The sequence below is a fragment of the Dermacentor variabilis genome, chromosome 2 (assembly GCF_050947875.1).
Source record: "Dermacentor variabilis isolate Ectoservices chromosome 2, ASM5094787v1, whole genome shotgun sequence".
NCBI lineage: Eukaryota > Metazoa > Arthropoda > Arachnida > Ixodida > Ixodidae > Dermacentor > Dermacentor variabilis.
The window spans coordinates 59391551-59411157 of record NC_134569.1 but is presented as its reverse complement, the minus strand read 5'-3'; the positions used below and the strand labels follow the sequence as shown (position 1 = coordinate 59411157).

The 19607-nt window shown below is 45.3% G+C and overlaps 1 non-coding gene across 1 annotated transcript; it reads left to right on the top strand.

Moving 5' to 3' along the window:
• Positions 1-1817: 1817 nt before the first annotated feature.
• TRNAS-GGA (transfer RNA serine (anticodon GGA)) lies at positions 1818-1892 on the top strand. Its single transcript has one exon. It is a non-coding gene; the product is annotated as a tRNA-Ser (tRNA).
• Positions 1893-19607: the final 17715 nt, after the last annotated feature.

Below are 19607 nucleotides of genomic sequence, written 5' to 3'. Positions count from 1 at the left end.
ACCCCACACCGTACACCATTAATAAGATATATCCAGAGAGGGAGATTAAGATGGACTGCAACGATTGTAATGACATCGTTGGAATCAGACATATGCTGGCGGTGTGTCCCGCGACTCCCCCCAACCTCGTTGAAGAACGGACACAGTGGGAGAAAAGGATTCACAGCCCATTGTTTCAGGACCAACTAAGGGCCGTCCGGAGGGCCCATGATGTCGCTGAAAGGCTTGGCCTGACAGTGCCAACGTGGGAGCGGCCCGCCTTGACTTAAGAAGTCGAGCCCCCGGACCTCATTATAATAATTGTTTTCACACACACACACATGCTTCCCTGCTGCATGGGCGCCAATGCTATGGCAATTATGAGTTCTCTTCATTCTGATCCATAAAGCCTTCCTTTATTTGCTGCTACTGACAAACGTAATTGTCCGAGCTGCGGTACAGCCACAAGGTTCGGAACGGAATAGAGCACGCTTCGCGTTGATTCCTGACATCACGATGCAAAAAAAAAAAAAGAAGGCCTTGATGAAGCCTGTCGAAGCGAAAGCTTGCGCTTAGAGCTGTGCACAGGCTTGGGCCGGCCCGAAAGCCCGGACCCGGCACGGCCCACGGGATGGGCTCGGGCCATTTGGAGATTCTTACTCGGGCTTGAGCCGGGCCCGGGCCAGGCTGCCACGCCGGGCCCGGGCCAAGGAAGCCACGTACCCAAAACTTGCTCTTCTTGCTAAGAGGCTATTAGCCATTCCGGCCACCAGTTCAAGCAGTGAACGAAACTTCAGCGCTGCCGAATTCATAATGCAGGAGCGCCGCACTTGCCTTAACCCTTCATCAATGGACAACTTGTTGTTTTCGCACAATAGCTTGGAATAACAATTCTGTGCGCGCGCTGCGTCTGTATATATTCACAATTTTGTCATATGGAATGCAAGAGTTCAACATTATAAGGTCATTTAAATAAACTGTTTCTTCTTGTGTCGGCGTCGCCTTATTGCAGGTCGGCCCGGGCCCGGGCCGGGCCTTAACCCGGCCTAAGGCCGAGCCGTCCTGGGCCGGGCGAACTCGGGCTTCTTTAGCGTCGGGCCGGACCGGGCCGCCTCTGGTAGTATAGGGCCCGGGCCGGACGCGGGCTCAGAATTGCGGCCCGTGCCCAGCTCTACTTGCGCTACTGTTGGTCTGCACTCGCAATGGCGAGGATAGAGAGATCAACGTGACTGGTGCACTATTTCATATTTCTGTTGGTACTGCCATACTGGGCCTCCCACAGTGCCAAGGTACTGCAGGCTCTCATACCCAAGACGATTTTCTTTAGCGAAGAAGGTTTCGTTGAGTTAGTAATATAAGTTTGGGTCCTCAATTCCCGAATTGCAGTTTTTCCTCTATCATTGCTCATTAAGCAGTTATTTAAGAGACCCTAATTATCTGCCATATTTTGCACGATACCGAGTTCCTAGTGGTCACAAAGACGCGTAACCTGACGGAATATTGGGAAATCTCCTCACAAAATTAATCTTTTTGTAAAATTCCGTGCAGACAAAACAAGCCATTGTATTTGTGCCATGAAGTCAAACAACAACAACAAAATGGTAAACAGATGCTTAGCCAGAACTAGGAGACAGTGTTTTTATGCAACACCCTGAAACTGACACCAAAATAATACAAACGATAAAAAACTGATAATGGAATACCGTATGTATACTGACGACATACAAATCATCGTGGGACATGACCCCTCCACACGAGCGCACTGCACATGATACGTTCCTGGTTCCTGGTGATACGTTCCTGCTAGCCTGGTTCCTGGTGATACGTTCCTGCTAGCCGCCTGGTTAGCTCAGATGGTAGAGCGGCTGCCCCGGAAAGGCGGTGGTCCCGGGTTCGAGTCCCGGACCAGGACGAGTTTTTCTTCAACTATGAGGCTTTTCTTTCGAGGAACCCGTATGGGTTTCCTTTGTAGCACTTGCTACGAACGGGTGGATGTCTGATTTTCCTTTTATTACCTACTTCTCTCCACCTTGCGGGTTTCCGCAGAACTACTGCGTCAAACTCTTGCCTTTGCTTCGTGTTGTCGACAAATTCGACTTCGCTCTGCCATCTGCTAGCCGCCTGGTTAGCTCAGATGGTAGAGCGGCTGCCCCGGAAAGGCGGTGGTCCCGGGTTCGAGTCCCGGACTAGGACGAGTTTTTCTTCAACTATGAGGCTTTTCTTTCGAGGAACCCGTATGGGTTTCCTTTGTAGCAATTGCTACGAACGGGTGGATGTCTCATTTTCCCTTTATTCATGATACGTTCCGCTAAGGCACGTAGTTTAGTGACCACTTGGCGATCTAATTTTTTTAGCCCGCGCTTTCGTGCAGTTATTAAGTAGGATGCCGATGAAGCTGCAGCCGACACTACACATCTGGTACATCGCGTACACTAGCTCGGGCTGCTGGTGACTGGAGCATTCTTTACGAGTTACGCCCAGTCAAGCTAGCGGAAAGAGGGGGTCTTCAGACATATATGACCCCCCTCCCCCAACTGGCACCTGATGCCCGGGACCCACGGCCCCCCATCCCTCCCCGTTACTACGCCACGAACCCCAGGCTCTATGACGAACATACGCTGAAACGCATCCAAGAAAGAGCTTTCTCTTCCCGTTTCCCAATCCTCGAGCAAAGCTGAGAAGTACGTACATGCAAATCAAAATATACTAGCGTGAAGGATGAATGGTAGTGGCGCTTCAGGTGGTGTCAGATTCCCAATCAGTATCGGCTATTGCTCTGCCCGAGCCATGCTTTCCGGCAAGCACGAAACGAAAGCTTAGGCGATCCGAGCACATAGATATTGAATATGTTGAGTTGCGTTTTATATACATTCGTGGTTATATATTGGCAGTTTCCGACTATCGTTTGTGTTTCTTTTTCCTTTCTTTTTACAATTCCCATCTACATTGCATATTAAATAAATTCTTTCTAGCAGACGATGTACTATTTGCCTACACTACATCATAAAGCACTACTAAGTTATGCTCCACCAGTCACACACTTGCTGTGGCACGCCTTGTTTACTTCTCTATATGCTACATACACATAGTACGCTTACCATATATAAACAATATTACTATTATTATATATTATTATGCACCTATTAGAGTCCCTGAACTTCTAGCAAAATGAGTATAATTAACTATAAAGCCTGAAGAACTTATTCAGTTACCGCGTGGAAACACCAATATGGCAAAAAAGCCAGGAAAAAAAACACAATATACAAACAATGATAAACGTAGCCCTACCTCTCCCTTTCCTTGCGTATTGCGCCGTAATTAATGGCGTACATAGGTGGGCTGAGATGGCGACAATCAAGTTCTATTAACCATTTGAAGCCGCCTTATTCTGCAATGCATCTTTAAAGATTTCTCACGCGATCCTCGTAGCAATGCCAGAGCGATCCTAAACGACAAGTCGAACACACCGCAAAAGCTCCGCTGCGATCACGAAAAGGAATCAGAGCAGTATAGCGTTTTCATTCCGTCTGAATGCTTCGCGTTATTGCATGCAAAATGATAGGGGTGCATCCCTTTGTGCAAAGCTTATTCTTGTTTTCGAGCGTGTTACTCTAGTAAAGCTGATAAGTTACGCGAACAGTAAACCTTCTAGTTTAACGGGGCTGTGCTATAACCGGCGAATAGCTTGCACAGCCCAGTCACGCAATTTCACGCTTGTGTGCCCGTTCGAATCACTAGTGCAAATATATTCTTTGTCACAAAAAGCTGCGCGACTCCCAATGAACTTTTAAAACTCGTATCTTGCGGCATGCAGCCTCCCCACCCGACACAAAGCGATTCAAGCGATTTAGGCCACGGTGGATAACAACCATGAGCCCCTCTACACCTGTATGCGTACGTGTTTTGCGCACCTTTGAATGGAAGGAGCTGCGAACGTGTTCTGTGTATAGGCAACCAGCGAATTTTACCTCGTTGCTAGAGGTTATAGTAGTGCATAGGATACGTCTTCAGCATACTGACCTTGTTTATTCTCGTCCCCTAGTGCTTGCATTCTGAGCCGCGTCCAGTACAGCACAACTAATTCACTAGACCGAACGTACATGATGGAATCTATTTGAATCATAGCTTTCGTGGAGCAGCTAACTAAATTATAATTATTCGTTTCGAAAACATCCATGCATCCGAGATAAAATGGAAAGCGAGGACCAGGCTGGCAACTGCCACTGGAAGGGGAGCAACGCATGCCTGCTCTTCAGGAAGGCGGAGTCAGAAACATAGAGATTGAAGATAGGAAGGAAAGAGGAAAGAAAAGTCAGGATGGAAAATGTCAAATAATAAAGCAGAACACACACACAACACACGCGTACACGTGCACGCACGCGCAGTACAGGTCCCATACAGTAGGGTCTGTCATTGCAGGTCACGCTTCTAATAGAATGTTAAAGATAGAAGCAACAACGTCGGAGGTCCTGTCATTAAAAAAATTACCGACGATTACGTTACTTCCTAATGCGAAATTTGAGCGCAGCAAATAAGCTGTTTCACCTTTTCGATAGATTGAGGCAAAGAAATCGAGCAACACATGTATGCGCTATCACAGAATTTTTTTTTTATTTTTCACACGTATTCCTTTAACAAAGACTCCACTAACAGTTCTTGACAGTCATGAAGGAAGCTTTGTGGTCGGAGAAATAGACTGATATATGTTCGACTTGGTACACCAATGCTTGATTCTCAAAGACGAGATCTATACAAGTGCCTCGCGAGGTTGTCACAGCCGTGGGACGCGTTACGAGCGAGAGGAACGGGATGTTCTCCCGCATAAGTGTTAGGAAATTGCTGTTTGTCTTTATGTCAAGCCGCCACCGATCTGGCTCTCTGATTGCCACCGCACAGGGCGAACGGCAGCGGCAATTTCGGCTCGGGTGGTGCACATATACAGATCCGCCGCCACCGATCTGGCTCTCTGATTGCCACCGCACAGGGGTTGCATTGGAGGAGGAGCGAAGAAAGGAATTAAGTTCGAGCCGGCGCTTTGACAACCGGAGACTCGCAGGAAGAGGGGGGAGGGGGGCGGCGTGTACACCCAGCGGCAAACGATGGGGGCAGAAGCGCGCGCAGCAAGCGGACAACACGATAAAGGGAGGAGGGAAGAGATAGCAGCGACTGACTGATGCCGCTGACGCCGATAGTGAGTCAACCCCAGCTGCAGAGTTGGTTTCAGGGACAACGCCGCCGATGCCGACACAAACAATATGATACCCTCGCTTCCGCAGCGCTAAGAACCAGGTCTAGCCGTGGGAAGGTGGTCACGTATTCGTCGACGTGCCGGGGCCTACGTGAAATAACCGGCGCGTCGGCAACTGAAGAGCACCCTATCAGGGGGGGGGGACCCTTTCCTCCTCTTTCTGCATGGCGGCGACGGTGTTCTATGCAGTCACGTTATCTTGACTCTCTAGCGGCGTCAGCGGCATCCAGCGGTATCAGTCGGTCGCTGCTGCGCTGGGGGGATGAAAGGGGGGCGGAGCTGGTTACGAGGCCGACGACAACGCCGACGACGACGCGAAACCCAGGAACGGACGCCAAAGAGCTGCGCTCTAAAAAGAGCTACGTACGACAACCTAAATTAATTCCTTCTATAAAAATAAGGAGAGCGCAATGAGATCGATCGCGTCGAGACGCACAACCACTGGGGTACAAACATTCGTCGAGTGTCGTGCACCGCAGGCCAAAGAGGTGATAATCCCTCACCAGAAAGTGCGATGCGCAGTGAAAGCGGGGCGTTCCAATATCAGGTGCTGAAGTGTCTCGCAGCAACCGCAAGTCGCACATGACGGACTGTCCTCATGACCTTGTCGGTATGAACGTTCGCACATGTTCACAGAGCCAGCCCTTAGCTGGATTAGCTGTGGTCGAGCGTGACGGGCAGGACTCGACTGCGAACACGGGGAGGAAACGTCCCATTTGCCAGACGCTGGTCTAGGTGCTGCTTGAGCAGGTGGCGACCAATCAACAGACGAGCCATCTTCAGACTTGCACAAAATTTCCGAGCAATGACAGTCGTTATGAGCGCCAGTTGAAGCCTGCTGATCTGCCTCGTCATTTCCGGCGATGCCAACCTGCTTACGGCTGAATGCGATGCCTGCCTTTCTATTTATATTCGCCCTATTAAACATGTTACCCCATGTATTGTTTACGCTTGCGCACCGCAGAGGTCACAACTTTAATGTCATGCAACGCTTTTTATGTTTACATACTACACCATTTACAATATATTCGTTCACTGTGAAACGTTGACGCAGCGATGTCATGAGGGCGAAGGCGATGTTTGACGCTTGTCGAGAGGAGAATGCCGAGGAGAGTTCTATGCACAGATACGTACGACACATATCTAAATAAATTTGAGCGTCCTATACCTCTTATTCCACAGTTCCACAGACAAAGAAAGCATACCTTTAAAACACAACAGCATATCGGTACGTTCTGCCGTTTCTGCAAATGAAAGCAAGTCGACGTAGCACAAACAATATGAGTTCAAGAGTGAGAAAAAAAATGTTCAAGGAAATTATTTCCATAAAAGAACAATAATAATGGCACATTTAGTACATTAGCTTCGCCAAGCGGCGTTACTCTAGATTCGCTGTTAACGCACGTTTATGAGCACTACTTCGTTGCCTGGATGCTCCGAACATCACCTCATGTTATCATATTTCAAATCACTTAAGAGTGTATTGTTTGTTGAAATCCCGCAACATGATGGTTGCCAATATTTTCAACTACATTCAAGCAAATCAAACGAGGCAAAAAATACAATGAAAAAAATTTTGTTTTCAAGAACATTGTCTAGAATTTCCAATTTCTTGCCAAGTGTACTCAAGCGCCCCAGTATCTTATAGGGAATCATAGAACTTCATTCCTCTTGTTCCTGTTTTTCCATTGTCGTGTTATCTATCCGCGGTAAATTAGTATTACATTGGCTGGGTGGGTTGGTACACTTTCATCTACGTGATGACTGTCGCAGAATACGAGGCGAAGACGATGCTTATACAGAACAGGACTGTAGAGGCATCGACCTATTCATTGCCACCTCTAGCACTGCCGAAGTTTTATTATGCCCTCTTTGTTCTTCGGCACTTCGTACAGTCTACCACTAGCCGCTTGTGTGCCAGAAGATAATGAAAGTTAGATCGAAGTATATACTAAAAAAACTGCTATTTGTTAAAACGCACGTTTCATTTTATTGACATCATTTCGGGAAATCGGGATGTTGGGTATGAAAGACGCGTGAAGATTTGCGAACTCAAAGCTCTTTTCGCAGAAGCCGCTCAAAGATCTCGGGGACTTGCGACGACGGCTACGGGAGGCCGCACGTCTCCGCGATAACTTTCAAGTAAGCAGACAAAGAGAAAGAAAAGAAAACAAATAGAGAAAGAAGAAGAAGAAACACGGAACGCCAAGGCTTATTGATCTGCAGAGTCTTGAGCGTTGAACGCCTTTTCAAGACTTTCTTCTTGCAGTGTTCATTGAACGTCACTGTATACCATATTCTTACACACCCTTCTACATTCAGAGGCCACTATTTTCTTAATGCTTTACTCGAGGTACAGCACGGAGGAAGGGAACTGGAAGGGGACCGGAAGGCAGGCGTTTGAGTTTTTTGTTATTATGCCGGTCAAAAGCCCCGTGATTCAAGCCACCGTAGCGATTTTTTTTTTTGCATGATAAAAGGACCGGAAGTTATAGGCGTCTCGGGAAGGCTTTGTTCTGACTTTCTTACATTACCGCTATTCATTCTTTCTAAGCAACCGATGTCAGCTCCGAACATCTTACCTCCGTAGAACCTATAGTCCGCCCACAAGGACCAAGCTTGCATTCACGTCGATCCCTGGTTCCCTTCTACTGCTTTGTTCTTGGAGTTCTTGTGCCTTTCGCGAACAGGTTGTTAAAAGGAACTGTGAGATTGCTTTCGTGACGTAGCTTTCTTATCTTTCGCTGATGGGATGAAATAATAACAAGCGTCATTCAAGAAAGAGTGCAAGTACATACGGTCGCGTGTTGTGAGTGCGTTTGAGTATGCCTATATATATGTGCTTCCGTGTGTGTCACAATGAAATCAACGACTAGTGATTTCTCCGTCAGGTAAAGGACCTGGAAATGATGCAGCATTTGCAGAAACATAATCATGTCGTTTGTTTCGCATTTATTGCTTCCCTTACATTTGCGGGCTCAGTAACTTGCGATCTAGACGGATTATTATTCTTCGCAAAGGAAAGCAACAATGAATATAACAGGTATTACCCAATGCCCACAAGCGTGCCTCTAGAATTACAGCTTGTTTTTTATTTCAGAGAGCACATAGAAAAGTTGAGAAATCAGCTCCCGGAGGAGACGGCTTGACACAGTGAACAGGTGCCTCGGTGAGGCTTATGCTATATGCGATTACCTTTGTCGTTTTTGTCTTGTGTGGCTCTTCTTCGTTTTGAACTAGGGCCACAGTGATGGCGCTGGTGAAGGACGGTACGCAGCATCTCGCCACGAGAAACTTTTCACGGAATCTTATGTAGCGGGAAGTTGAGGCTGGCGCTTCGTCGCTAAAACGATGGTACGCCATTACACGCGTGGATGAACAGCGAAAGGCCAGGCCGACACGGCTTTTGAATTTTCTGAAAATAAAAAAGTAGGTTTATGTCCGCCAGCGGTACGTTGTACAAGTCGGATGAGCGACACCAAGTAGTTCAGAATCGCATCACTGGAAAGCTCGAGACTCCTACGTGAAAGGACTAGGTGCAATAATTTTGACATGCATGAGTGCAAGATGTGTTCGCCCTTTCATGTAGAAACAAAAACGCTCTCCTCCCCACTCACTCACTCACTCACTCACTCACTCACTCACTCACTCACTCACTCACTCACTCACTCACTCACTCACTCACTCACTCACTCACTCACTCACTCACTCACTCACTCACTCACTCACTCACTCACTCACTCACTCACTCACTCACTCACTCACTCACTCACTCACTCCAGGCGGATGCTAACCAAGTAATGTCACAGCTGTGGAAAATATATTTACAGTGGAAGCGAAGTGGTAGCAATTTCACTTCGCTTGTCTTCGAGTGAGGATTAAAGAATGAATGTTAATTGTGAGAAAAAAAAGTCTCTGTCCTTTGCGTACATTCTCTTCCCGAAGCAGGCTCTAACAATCCCTTTTTATGCTGTTACGTGTTCCATTTCCGTGTTTTGAAACTGATCCAGGAAATGAAAGAGCAACTAATAGTGAATCTCCGCTTGACGTTCCTTGCTTATTAGCCCAACCAGATAGATATACTATCAGAATGATTGGCTTTCAGTGCTTGGTTTTCTTGCGAATTTTCTCATAAGGCATTATCAAGAATGCAAAGGAGTTCTTGGGAGTCATTGTTTAAAACTCCCCGTTATCATCGAGCAACTAGAGGCTGTGTTATCTTACACCTCGGTAAACCAACACTCATTTTGCGCTTACACCCGTGTGAACGTTTATGACTCGCTGTCTTTTCTTCTTTGAAGATCCCAACATATTAGAAGGAGCAAGCAGTATTATATTTACGCACAAGTAACGAAGAGAAGGATAACGAGGGTTCACTGAAAGCTGCTTTATTACCGCGCAGGAGACTATGCTCTTGCGATAAAGAATGGCGTTCTTTTAATAGACGGGCAACTCCGAACGCGCAAACTCTGACTCTCCGCGGACCTTATCTGCTTTATCGGAAATACATTCACATCTTACCTTCTTCTTCAATGCCTAATCCATCCATGGCGATGAACATTACCAGCGAGGCGAGATATGCGTGCAGCAAGGTGGTTTTCTCTTATTTGTAAATCGTTACAATTACCTCTGCGAAACTCATAGAACGTATAACGCCTTAGCGTAACACGCGCGCACGCTATGCTCGTTCCAAGTGTCCGAAAATGAACCCTCGACTGAGCCGCTGGAGGAGATTTCGTGCGGGTAATAATGGTACGCGCATATGCCCGGGCGTTTTCTTTACGATCGAGTTTTACGAGGCCAGAGATAAGTTTTACGTTACTGATGTTGAATACTAGGGCAAGATTACGAGCGTAAAACATTAAACTCCCCTGCATTTTTTTTTTCGGGAGTAGGTAACGGCGTGAGTTCTTAAGGGGGGTCGTAGTTTTTGGTGTCATAGCTTTTCTCTCGCGAAGCATGGTTGCAGGCAATTCCTTCATGAACATTTTTTTTTCAATTGATCAGTGATATCCTTGTCCACAAGTAAATTTGGGTAAAAAATACAGGTGTTTTAAATTAGCTGTGTTTGAAAACAGACCTCCATAAAATGGCGCGTTCACAGCATGTGCCATAGTGCTGCTTGTAGCAATTAAAGCTTGGATCGCAAACTGTATCTTAAGAGCTCGCTCTGCTCCTGAACAAAGCGAGATAATTAAGAAAAAAAGATTCACGTAGGTATAGGCTCGCGTTCAAGTTTCTTACATTCTTGATTCTTATGCCTGTCTTTTTCATAGAAATCACTTCCCTTTCGGGTAACATGACGCTGGAAGGAGAAAGTGGTTAGGATGCTGGCCGACGGGGACAGACGACGCTCTTAAAATTTCTCGCTGGATCGTAGAACGATGATCTGAACTAGTTGACGTGGACGGTAATTAAAAGGTTTGACGGTGACTGAACGTTTAGTTGAAAGACAGACTTCGTTGCTGAGTTTGGCGTGAAAATGCGGCATATAATAGCATAATTTATTCTGAGAGCGTGACACTGAAAGCAAATGGCATAAGCCATGCGGTCGGCGTTGAAGAAAGAGCCCCGTTGTCATTCTCACTACTCATGGGGACACGTACCTATTCTATTTTATAATATTTCCACGTAGTAATGGAATGGACAAGCAATATGACACATTGAGGGTGCCTGCACATATGATAATATCGGCAGACATTGGAATAGAGCGTTGGGTCACGCAACCGTATAGGTTTCTTCAAGGGGCAGTGCATAAATTTGAAAAAAATAAAAAAACTCTCTCTCTCTCTCTCTCTCTCTCTCTATATATATATATATATATATATATATATATATATATATATATATATTAATAAAGAAACGACTACTTTGTGTTTTGTACACTTGCCCTCAATGTATGCCGCAGGCATAAGAAATAAATTTGACATACTTTTTGAAGAATGCATATACTCCATTTGGTAGTCAATTAACATCAACATAATAACTTTTTTCTGTGACGCAGTCGCAGACAAGAGCATCGATCTGTTTTGACTGAACAAAAATCGCGTTTTGCTGCTTACTTGCTTATCAAGCTTATTCAGAAGAGAGCGACAAAATCTGCATTTCATTTACAATATGCGCTGAAAAAGTGCCTTTCTTTAAAGATAAGCTAGCAACATTGTAGACGACGGAAAAAATGCTTTCGCGCGTTGCTTTTAAGAATCGGACCTCACAATTGGCCAAGACTTGAAAGCTGCTATATTGATTTTGATGTAGGAAATTGTATAGCGCCTTTCTTGCATGGTAAGACGGTAAGAACGTTAAGCACGGTGAGGGGTTGCTTTAAAACAGTTTACAATAAATAAAAATGTTAAAAAAATAAATAGAATTGTTCTAATAGTGAAATTTTCGAATCAAATCGAATACGGTTATTCGAGGAAGACGACCACCAAATATCGAAACGAGCGTCGAACACTCCCTCATTTAAGGACACGAAACGCCAAGTTCGCGCGGAATCCGTTTGGGTAAAAGAGAAGTCAGGTTATGCAGGTTATCTGACATGCGAGACAGTTCACAACTAGATGCACGTAGAAAGGAGGAGTTTCTTAATGAGAAGAGAAACAACTGTTTTCAGTCATTTGTGGTATCCTGACAATGACACTAATAAAACAGAACGTCCGCAGGTGCGCGCACAATGCTGCATCCGCTGAAGAAGAGATGTGTGACACTACTGCACAGAACATTGCTTTAAAATATGGATGCAAACAGGATGAGACTGGCCCAATAATCCAACGGTGACGAGACTCGTCCAACGCTTAGAAAACGAGCCATTGCTATTGAATGACCGGAAATTACTAAGCAGAGGCTATCCACCCCGTGCGCTCGCTCAGCAACAACTGCAGCTCTCCTGCACAATAATAATTCGCAACAGCCTCCAGTTCCATTTTCTTCTTCATTTATAGACTCCAATTAGTGTATTTATCCCTCATATATCTAAACAAACGAACATTCGACAACTTAAAATTGGGAAGTCTCGCATCGAATAGGAATCGAATAGCAGGGATTGGTCGATTCGTATTTGAAATGACGAATATTCGCAAACTACTAAAATAAATAAATGCATAAATGAGTAAAAAGTATAAATAAATAAATAAATAAATAAATAAATAAATAAATAAATAAAATGAAAGAAAGAGAGGAGACTACTTTTCGGAAACGCATTGTGAACAGTGGCGGACTTAGAAAGTATGCGTTGCACACACCTCACGTCCTAACATAAATGGGATAATTAACCTCATCAACCAGGCTGATGATGATGATGATGAACCTCACTCACTCACTCACTCACTCCCTCACTCACTCACTCACTCACTCACTCACTCACTCACTCACTCACTCACTCACTCACTCACTCACTCACTCACTCACTCACTCACTCACTCACTCACTCACTCACTCACTCACTCACTCACTCACGAAAACAAAGACATAAGCGCGGGCGCATTGCAAAGCAAACTGCGAACAGCAAAGCGCTCTGAATTATCCATTAGTGGTTTTTACGGAGTTTTTATAGCATGAGGCAAAGTTTCTTAAACGTAGCCCGTGCAACATAAAGAAACGAAAATTGCCAACTCAAAGAACCCCGGGACAAAATGTAGTTTTCGTAATGGGTCCTCATATGTAACTGTGAAAGCTTTCAAAGCGTGGCGAGAACGGACAGCTGGCCGATAAAGAATTCAGGTCTAGACAGAAAAAAAAGAGAAAAAATAGAGAATTGGGAGTTCTAAAGACGAACTTTAGTGGAATATCAGTGCTATTGAAAGCAGTGCACCAGAAAGTATGAGTAGCTTTACAGAAAGTGCTTCCTGGCTTTTCATTCTATCGCTGTACATCTTCCGTGAGGCGGCATTGCTGCTTATGCTGAGCTATTCCACATCGAACTGCCCCTTCGCGCCATTGGGTGATGACGTTCTGGTCTACAATTTTCTGCCAGTGCTATTTAATTTTGTTTCTTTAAGGTATAATTTGTCAAATTTTCTTCAATGGCAAAAGTTCAGAACGTGCAGGCCACACTTCTGTATCTGCTGCGTTTGGTTTCTTGAGCTAAAAATTTAGGTGCAGCTATTTTTACCTCCAGGCTTCGTTGAGAGCTTTTCTAATGCGATTAGTATTCTTGGGATACTTCCCACACTTCCCGGCATCTGCCCCGGTATCTTTCCATTAACGTCTGGCGCCAACTTGGGTCACTGCTATGTGCCACTGGGCATATGTCACCATGCATGCGCCACTGGGACTGGATATTTGCCAGTGGGTATATGTACCGCTCCTTAATGAACTTCTTTGATGCCAACTTCGGTCATCGGGTTTGTGCCACTGGATATGTACCGCTCTTTGCTGAACCTCTTTGACACCAGCTTGGGTCACCGGGAATGTGCTACTGGATTTGTACCGCTCTGTAATGAACCTCTTTGACGCCAACTTGGGCCACCGAGTATATCACACTGGATAGGTACCGCTCCTTAGTGAACGTCTTCAACGCCAACATGGGTCCTCGGGTATGTGCCACTGGATATGTACCACTCTGTAATGAACCTCTTTGACGCCAACATGGGTCACCCGATATGTGCTACTGGATATGTACCGCTCTTTAATGAACCTCTTTGAGGCCAACATGGGTCACCCGATATGTGCTACTTGATATGTACCGCTCTTTAATGAACCTCTTTGACTACAACTTGGGTCACCGGGTATGCGCCAGTGGGTATGTACCGCTCTTTAATGAACCTCTTTGACTCCAACTTGGGTCGCCGGGTATGTGCAAGTGGATATGTACCGCTCTTTAATGAACCTCTCTGACTCCAACTTAATTTAAATTTTTTTAATATTTGGGGTTTTAAGTGCCCAAACCACTTTCTGATTATGACGCACGCCGTAGTGGAGGACTCCGAAAATTTTGACCACCTGGGGTTCTTTAACGTGCACCTAAATCTAAGCACACGGGTGTTTTCGCATTTCGCCCCCATCGAAATGCGGCCGCCGTGGCCGGGATTCGATCCCGCGACCACGTGCTCAGCAGCCCAACACCATAGTCACTGAGCAACCACGGCGGTAAACTCCAACTTGGGTCACCGGGTATGCGCCAGTGGGTATGTACCGCTCTTTAATGAACCTCTTTGACTCCAACTTGGGTCACCAAGTTGGAGTCAAAAGTGGATATGTATCGCTCTATAATGAACCTCTTTGATGCTAACTTGAGTCGCCGGGTATGTGCCAGTGGGTATGTACCGCTCTTTAATGAACCTCTTTGACGCCAACTTGGGTCATTAGGTATGTGCAGCTCTATGCACAAGTTCGGTTGCATCGTGACTGGCGACGAAGAAGCGGCAGCCGCATACTTTATCTCATCGGCAGCGCTTGGCCAGCAACATGCATTTTCGCCGTCATCCGACGGGAGACGACCTTGTTCACCGAATGCACGCTTGAGACCAGCACGATAGCAGTGTGCGAGCGCTCTGTCACGTGGCCTTTTTTCATATTTCGCGGGCTTTCTTTACAACCCGGAAAAAAGGACTACGTGAAACGTATCGTAATGGAAACAACTCGATCGGTGGTTTCTGAAGGTGCTCTACAAATCTGCGTATCATACTTGGGGTCCTGAGCCAATAATAGAAAAGTTAGGTAATTAAACTAAATAATTAGTGTGTTATGGGGAAAACAAAAACTGCCTGAGTCACTATGGGCTATTGCGAATACCGTATGCGTTCGCTTCAATTCGCTTCCAACGCGCCTTTCATTTTTAAATTCTTGGCTCAAGTTATGTGGGACACTCTGTATGTATGCCTTCAAAGGGCAGCATTCATGTGTTATTAACACTAGGTTGGGTTATGCAATTTATTTGAATGCATAGGCTTCACGCAGAACCTATCGTTTATACGGGCGGGCCTGCGCGTGTAAAATGCATTCTGAAGGCCTTCATTGGAAAATGACAGAAAATTTCTTCCCGACAATTCCACAAGCGTACAGAGAGCAGTGTAGTGCTTGAGTTGAACAGCTCGGGACCCTCGCCTTTATTATTAAAAAAAAACATGCTATCTTTCTAATACCGCATGATCCATTCTTCTCCTTACGAAGAAAGGCGCACGTCTAAATTTAACAAAAAACAAGCATCCGAGTTCGAAGGAAACTGCGTCGCATAAACGCAAAGCTGAATGCGGGTTAAAGTTGATTGATCTTATTCGAAAGCTCCTGGGAATTTTCAATGCGGCCGGCATTTTCTCTTTTCGTTTTCTTCAGTAGGCAGAAAAAGCAGACATTCCAACGTAGAAATAAACGTGCCTCGTCGCTTCACGATTAGTCGCGCCGTACGTGACGTCCTGTCACGGCTACACGTGTTGTGCGAACGACAAATTGATTTAGTTAGCGACGTCGGGTTTATTGGATCAAAGGCAATCGAGACATTCTTACGTCAGACCGGATATATACACCTAATTGTCTCTTAAATTAAGTGAATAATTAGATCTGTATCAGTGTAAACTCGGACAGCACCCTTCGTTGCAGTTCGACAACGTTAAGGAACTGCTCAGGTTTTAAACAGACGAGCAGCCGCCGCCGTCAGCAGTGAACCCCTTGACCTTGACTCAGCAGCACAACAGCAATATTTCCAAGTCAAATCGGTAGTCTTAGACACAGAGAAAGATCAGGAGCCTAATTCACAAATCTTCTCGTTCTTAAGTGCTCTCAGCTATTGGCCGACTGCCTTCGCTAATAGCAGGTCCCGCGTCGGGATTGCTTGAAATTTTCAATAGTGAAGAATTCTAGCGTAAGAAACATTTCTGTTCATTCGCGATCAAAATACTGATCGATAAGGTGACTTTTCGATATATAATAGCGACACAATGAGAGTACCAGGCGATGAAGATCACCGCGTAGCGTCGACCACGAAAGCGACGGAGGGGCATAGCAAACCCAGTTTACGTGCTTTTAACTGCAGCTGCCGTAAAAGTGACTTGTTAAATTGGAGAAGCTTCACCATTTGAACTTGACGCACGTACTATGGAACTCGCAATCTGAGTTTCACAATGATGTGTCAGTTTCGTAGAGCGCACTTTTGCGAAAGCGCTCTCACAGCGTCTGTTCGCCTTAAGGTGCTTAGCTTGAGCGAGACAATTTGGATGCCCTTTAAAGTTGATTCATGACATAGTGGCAGAGGAACTATGATAGACAGAAACATGAAATTAATCAAGGAGTTTGCTGTAATGTTCATATACAAGGTAGCGTAACATTAATCTGCCTCAAGCGTGTAACCACTTGTAAAACATAGCGTTAGAGTTGGAGCGGCTGCTGAATTATCATGAGCTTATATTTGGCTATCTCAGGGAAAGAAATCCCCTTTGCTGCGACATTTGAAAATAATCATGTCGCGTGACTCCGCCTTATGTGCGTAACAATTATTTTGTCGAAGATGGTGTAACCTAAAAACATAATTTTCACGGGACGGCACCGTACGCTAAACAATGCGCGCCGTTTGAAAACCTTCCTCCACGTCACCCGGCATCATCCACTCCTCACCTGGCCCTTACGTGGAGCTACGGATCATGGCAATCAACCATGGTAATTAAGTATGATGGCAAACAATAGTGCAGGTTTACGATTAGTATTCACGCATTTAATCTACACATTTAGTCGGGTACACAAAAATACCGTTCATAGCTGATGCTTAATTCTTTGATGCTTTCATATTAGCAGCACGTCTTCCTTCTAGAAAACCTGCTTGATATAGAAAGACAAAGGTGAGCTTAAGCTTGCGCTTTAGCTCGAGTATTGCCCTAATTCTCTTTCTGACAGCACAGCAGATGGAGTCAGTAAAGAAGAAAATGTGTCTTGATGGCAGGACGTGAATAGCCGGTTTCGCACGACGACCACCGATGATCTCCTCTTGACGGACGTTTTCAAGATTCTTCGCAGAGATTTTCTTTTCACTTTTAGGTGTCTCTATCTTTTTTGTATGACACAAGGACACTTTCTAGAGCGGCCTCTAATGGGCAATGCCCATCCAAGCATTCGCGCAATGTGCGGCTACTTTCCCAGAGCTTAAGAAGAAGCGAGCCACAATGCCATTCTGTCGGATGGTGTGCTTTACGCGTTGGCATCTGATCGCTAAAAGAAAAGAGAAAACAAGAAAGAGAGCAAAAGAACTCTTGAGGACATCATTGCGCAGTTGAAAGTGTAGCGTCAACTAACGCCGTCTGTGTCTTCTGTTGTGTTCTCGCTGAACAGACTCTCGACAATGGAGAGAAAAATGGTCAAGAGAGAACAGTTGGCGATAGCGGCCCTGAGCACTCGGGGGGAGCATTCTCGGAAATCTTCTTCCTTGGCTGCTTTTCTGCACTGTTTACAAATAAAGAAAATGCGCGCGTGCTGTTTACACGAACAGTCTGGAGCTTGGAAGAAACCCGGAGCTATAACGGCAGCGAAGACCGTGGCAGTGCCAGCGGAGATATCTGCTCAGTGCTTATTTCGGCGTTAGCGTTGTCGACCATCCAGTGTTTAAGTCGGAACGTTTCGCAAGCAATGAGCAAGTGTGGCGCTTTATTTTCTTGGTTTGTTTCGAGCTTCGCGCTGTTCTGACTGTAATTTCCGAAATAGTATACATAGCAAGAAAACTTTGGCGTCGGCAGTGGACCTGAGGCTCTGGTAAATATTGGTTTAAGCAAGAAGCTACACTTATGGGCAAGGCGAGCAGCAAGACATACTGACACGATAACAGCTGCTAATTATATTACAGTACAGTGTATTCTTAGTTTCATGAGCACTCTTTCTCCTTCTTTTTCTTTTAAATGAAGTGTGTTGCTCAAGGAAGTATGGCTGCCGGAATGCGAAGGATGCTAATAACAAAAATTCTGAAAGTTCTGCGTTTGCGAACGAGTTCGATACACATAGTAACAGTTCATCACTAAGACAACGAAACATGTACATAAAGCATGAGGGAAAAAAAGTAAGAAAATTGTCTTTCTGTGAACAGCGAACACACACACACACACACACACACACACACACACACACACACACACACACACACACACACACACACACACACACACACACACACACACACACACACACGCACACGCACACGCACACAAACACACACACACACACACACACACACACACACACACACACACACGCACACGCACGCACACGCACACGCACGCACGCACACGCACACGCACGCACACACACACCAAATAAGCAAACAGGGCAGGTAAGAGAGCCATAATGTATTAGTTTGAGTATCAGGTGCCTGAATACGGGTCTCGTGAATTTTTATAGGAAACAAGAGCTCTCGACCTGGCGTTGTTATTCGAAGTTGATCCCTAAGCAGCGCCTGATCCACAGACGCCGCAGGGACGCTTAGAATGCAATTTTAAACGGGCGTATCTAAGATCGCAATTCGGGAGGCGAGGTTAGGCCTTAGGGGAGGCTACACGGCGCAGCGCGTAGAGAAGAAAGTAAAAAGAGGCGGAGAGGCGGCATATCTACGGGCTCACAGGTCGAACTCTCTTCTTCATGGCATGGAGTTCGAGAAATCTTTGGCCCATGAGAAAGTATAAATCTCCATTTGAAAAGGGGTAGCCGGCGCCAACTAAAGGCGACAACATCTCCTAAGTTCTAAATAATAATAATAATAATAATAATAATAATAATAATAATAATAATAATAATAATAATAATAATAATAATAATAATAATAATAATAATAATAATAATAATAATAATAATAAAAGTGGCAGCCTCTCGCGTTTTGTAGCTCACGAGTTACGCCGCAGCAAATCTTTGTTGGCTAGCAGCAGCACTCTTGCAATCCCATTATCTTGTATTCTACTGCGTGTTTTATTCAAGCGAAGTTGATGCCAAAAGTGTCCATTGGCGAAGAGTGTAGGCGAGAACAAACAAACCATTTGGAATCTGTTCACCAGTTCAGCTGTGCCTCGAGCAGCGTTCGACACGTTACTTTTGTAGCAGCTGCCTAGCAGGTCATGAAAGTGCTCGTGAATATAATGGCCATGCTAAAAGAAATCGAAAAAACAAAGAAACAAGAAAGTCGCATAGCAAAATTGAAGGAAACAAGACATAAAAGGAGGTAGACTTTGGCCGGTGGTAGCATAGTCATGATTTGAAGGACAGCCCAATTCAGTCTAAAAAAATCGAATGGGGACACACTCGGGCAGACCAAAGGGATAAGTAATGCGCTTGCCGCACAAATTATGTGCTTTAATAACTACTGGCAAACTTAAAGGCGCTGATTACTGGTGCGTATGAGGAATTGCAGCGTTTCTGTTAGAATGAATTTGTTCGTTTAATTTCGCATAAGAATGCTAAGCCTCGCTAGTAATAC